The sequence below is a fragment of the Peromyscus eremicus genome, chromosome 15, assembly GCF_949786415.1.
Source record: "Peromyscus eremicus chromosome 15, PerEre_H2_v1, whole genome shotgun sequence".
Taxonomy (NCBI): Eukaryota; Metazoa; Chordata; class Mammalia; order Rodentia; family Cricetidae; genus Peromyscus; species Peromyscus eremicus.
Genome location: NC_081431.1, coordinates 63,999,049 through 64,004,129, shown reverse-complemented (window position 1 = coordinate 64,004,129; position 5,081 = coordinate 63,999,049).

Sequence of the window (5,081 nt, the reverse complement as noted above, 5' to 3'; positions counted from 1 at the left end):
TTCAAATACACAGCAAGATTAAGAAAGAACTTTGGCAGGGATGACCCACATACCCCCATCTGTGAGGCTGAGCCATGCAGCTCTTTGTTCCTGAAGCCAAAATCCAAAAGCTGATTATCTGCAACAAATATCTTGAAAGACGATTGTCGGTGGTCCCTTGGAATCTGTCATTCAGACCTTTAAGTGACTTTAGGGTCTCTGGCTGATCGAATGACTCGGGAGATCTTGCGGAGCTGACTCAGTCTGTCCACACAGGCTAAGTTTGGGAGACGAGAACTGTGTGGTTCCTAGAGGAAATCAACTCCTGTCTGGGAACAACAGCTGAAGTGAAATCCCAGAAGCCAGGAAAAACAGGCACACAATCACAGTGACAGGTGGCTGGTGTCAAAACAGAGTTCAGTCTGGCTGCTCAGCACCTGCTCTGCGGCCACAGTCGGTACTGTCACTCCGCCCGGGTCCACTTCAGGTCACCCCTGCCACGCTGGAAGGAAGATGAACTACCTCTCAGAGCAAAGCTCAGTCACGGTAGCTTAGACGGCTCTGTGGTGGTCACCCTCATACTCCCTGACGTATAAGAAGAGAGAGTGAGAGAATTTGGAGGCCAGAAGGGACCTTGGCGATTAACTATTTCAACACCTCTTTTTGTAGCTGAGCAAGGCTAAGTCCAGGCAAATGAAGTAAAAAAAATTACTCAAGAGCACAGAACCTATGAAAAAACACCCTCTATCCCTGTTTTTTTTTGTGAGAAAATATTAAAACACATGGGAAAGTTAGGCAGGAATTTTCCTATACCGAATTCTTGGATTCTGTCGTGAACATCTTATTAAATTCATTTAACTACTTATCTGCTCATCCTTGTATCATTCGATGATGATTTGAATATAATTGGCCCCCATAATTTCATAGGGAGGGGTGCTTTTAGGACGTGTGGCTTTATTGGAGTGGGTATGGCCTTGTTGGAGAAAGTGTCACTGTGGGGGTAGGTTTTGAAGTTTCTCATGCTTAGGATACCACCCAGTGTCTCAGTTGACTTCCTGTTGCCTGCAAGGACTCTCAGTTACCTCTCCAGCACCATGTCTGCCTGCATGCCGCCATGCTCCTCTGTCATGATGATAATGATCTGAACCTCTGAGACTGCAAACAAGCCACCCCAATTAAATATTTTCTTTATAAGAGTTGCTGTGGTCATGGTGTCTTTTCACAGCAATAGTAACCCTAACTAAGACACATCCCATCTTTAAAAAAAAAAAAAAAAGACTTACTCAAAATATTTAAATTATGTTTCTGAGTCTGTCTTGTGTAAATATGTGTACGTGAATGTAGATGCTCACAGAGGCGGGAAGAGGGCGTCAGGAGCCCTGGAACTGGTGGCTAGCTGCCTGACCTGGATGCTGGGAACTGAACTCTGGTCCTCTGAAAGAGCAGTACACGCTCCTCAGCGCTGAGCCAACCCTCCAGATCCTTATGTTACTTTTCAGATGGCTGTCAGAGTGAACTGTTGACATTCATTGGCTTCCCTTCCCTCAAAGAAGTTGTTTTTAATTTTTTTTTCTCTTCCTCCCCAACTTCTTGTTTTTTAGTATAGCCCTGGGTGGTCTGGAACAGAGATCCACTAACCCTTGCCTCCCAAGTCCTGGCCTCGAACTCACAGAGATCCACCTGTCCCTGCCTCCTAAGTGCTGGGATTAGAGGTGTACATCACCACACTCAGCCTGTTAAAGGTTTTCTTCCTTCTTTTCTTCCTTCCTTTCTTCCTTCCTTCCTTCCTTCCTTCCTTAGTTCCGTTCTTTCCTTCCTTTCTTTTGGTTTTTCTTTGTATAGTCCCTGGCTGTCCTGGAACCCACTCTTTTTTTTTTTTTTTTTTTTTAAGATTTATTTATTTATACATGCAGGAGGTTTGCCTGCAAGTATGTCTGTGAAAGTGCCAGATGCCCCGGAATTGGAGCTATAGACAGTTGTGAGCTGGGAATCAAACCCAGGTCCTCCGGAAAAGCCGCCAATGCTCTTAAATTCCTGAGCCATCACTCCAGCCCCTATCAGAGACTCTTAACAAGGGAGACTTTCAGTGATGGCAGGAATCCTGGCCAACAGGTGCTTCTGGTATTTGCTCCCCTCTTCCTGGAAACATGTTCTTTGCCTTCCCACCCCACCCATTGACCTTCATTCCTCCAAGAATGATCTTAGATATCTACAAAGCCACGGCTTCTCTTGTCATAGGCTCCTGTTGTGAGATTAAAGGTTGTCAAATTCTCTCAAATGCTACCTTCTTTCCAATGCCCCAGGGTCTTTTCTAACCTCAGACTTATTTATTTATTTGTTTGTTTGTTTTCTTATTTATTTATTTTTGGTTTTTTGAGACAGGGTTTCTCTGCGTAATAGCCCTGGCTGTCTTGGAGCTCTCTTTGTAGACCAGGCTGGCCTCAAACTCACAGAGATCCGCCTGCTTCTGCCTCCTGAGTGCTGGGATTAAAAGCATGTTCCACCACCACCTGGCTGGTTTTAAATTTTTTATTAAATTTTTAGGTTATCATACAAAGTAATGGGGGTCATCATGGTGTCTTTTTGTTTGTTTGTTTGTTTTGTTTTTGGTTTGTTTGTTTTTTTGTTTTTTTGAGACAGGGTTTCTTTGTGTAGCTTTGGAGCCTGTCCTGGAACTCACTCTGTAGACCAGGCTGGCCTAGAACTTACAGAGATCCTCCTGCCTCTGCCTCCAGAGTGCTGGGATTAAAGATGTGTGCCACTACCCGGCAGCCACGGTGTCTTTAAACATGTGTGCCACTGTGCTTTCTTCTCATTTGCTCCCCTTTTCGCCTGCCTCCCCACTCTGTCCTGATCCAGCTACGCTCTATTCATCCAGCTCTCCCCGTCTTGTGCTTTCGTATTACACCATATATTACATACCTCTCTATTTCCCACTCCCTTAGGATAGCTTCCTTCTGGGACTGGAGAGATGGCTCAGCGGTTAAAAGCACTGACTGCTCTTCCAGAGGACCCAGGTTCAGTTCCAGGCACCTACAGGGCAGCTCACAACTGTCTGTAACTCCAGTTCCAGGGAGCCTGATACCCTCACACAGACATACATGCAGGCAAAACACCAATGCACAGAAAATAAACAAACAAATAAATAAATAAATAAATGACTTGAAAATATCTCTTCCTTCCCTCTTATGATTCCTTTTTTAGTTTTATGACCTACACACACACACACACACACACACACACACACACACACACACACCTATGCTTATACACACACATAAATTTAAAACATGGTAAATTTTTTTCTGACAATTGTCTGGATTATTTCACTTAATACCATAACTTCTAGTTTGCACCCATTTTCCTGACAATGCCATAATTTCATTTTTTTTTCTTTACAGCTGAATGAAATTTCACTATCTATTATTACCACATTTTCTGTAGCCATTCCTCTGTTGATGAACCTCTAGGCTGGTTCCGTTTCCTGTCTATTGAAAACAATGCAGCTGTTAATGTGGATAGGCAATTATTTCTGTGGTTGATTTAGAGTGCGTTGGGTATATCTTTACCAACCTTGCATTACCAACCTTAATTTATGTGAAGACTTCAATTACTTGGAGATCAACAGCTCTGATTTGCCCCTTCTCCTTTTTTCTTCTTTATTTGGAGACAGGGTATCATGTAGCCCAGGCTGACCTTGAACTCAATATGTAGCTGAGGATGACCTCTACCTCCTGAGTGCTGCAATTACACTACCCCTGTGCACTGCTATGCCTGGTTTTATGCAACACTGGGGATCGAACCCAGGGCTTCAGGAATGCTAGGCAAGTGCTCTACCAACTGAGCTGCATCCTCACCCCTCTGCCCTCTTTTTAAAAAAAGGATTCTGTTAATTGTGTGTGTGTGTGTATCTGTGTGTCTGTGTGTCTAGGTCTGTGCATGAGAGAGCGGCTACCCTTGAAGGCCGGAAGGTATTGGAGGCTTGGAGCTGGAGTTACAGGACATTGTAAGCTACACCACACAAGTTCCGGAAACCCAGTTGGAGTCCTCTGGAAGAGCAGCATATGCTCTTAACTTCGGAGCCATCTTTAGAACCTGCTCTGTCTATCTCCTGAATGGATCCCAGATAAAGAAAGGTGTGGTGAACAAGGTGCGGTTCACAGTAGGGTGTGGCAGTCAGGACATCCTCATCATGGGCTGCCTCTGACCACTCCTGCTGTTGCTACCAACCCTCAAGTTTCCCTTTGTCACTTCCTTCCTGCCACCACCAACTGCCAGCACCCTGTGCTCCTCACTTTCCAAGGCTGAGTCTGCTCCAGTGTCAAGGTCTTGAGGAAGAAGCTGCCTAAGGAGCTGGCCAGTTGTGTCTGCCCTGTTCTACATGCACAGTTCTGTGCCTCAGAGCGGAGGAGAATGCTCCCACTCTGGATTCCTAAGACGGTATGCAAAGCTGGCTAGAAAGTTGGGCCCGTGGTTTGAAGTTCCGTCTACCTTTGATTTTACAATGAGCCCAAAGTGAAGTTGAGTAACAGGTCTCTTGCCCAAGCAATAAGGATCACCACAAAGCATCCGAAAGGCAACTGGTGGTTGGTCCATCTTCAAGGTCAAGTATCTCTGTGCAGGAAGTATGGGCTGCTGTTATCTATGCTGCCTGAACTTAGAAGAATGTGTGTGTGTGTGTGTGTGTGTGTGTGTGTGTGTGTGTGTGTGTGTTTGCATGTGTAGGGGTGGGTACACACGTGCATACATGCACATGTACAAATGGAGGTCAATACCAAGTAGATTCCTCATCTCCAGCTCACTTTTTAAAAACAGACTTGCTTGGTGTGCTCGAGTGTGTGTGTGTGTGTGTGTGTACGCATGTATGCAAGTGTGCACACATGTGCATGTGTTACGGAGTGCCCATGGAGGTCAGATACCTTGGAGCTGGAGTTACAGGTGTTTGTGAGCAGCCTGATACAGTTGTTGGCATCTGAACTCTAACTGTAAATGCCTTAACTGCTGAATCAGCTCTCTAGCTCAGTGGTTCTCAACCTGCGGGTCAAGACCCCTTTGGGGTCGAATATCAGATATCCTGCATACTACATATTTACATTGTGATT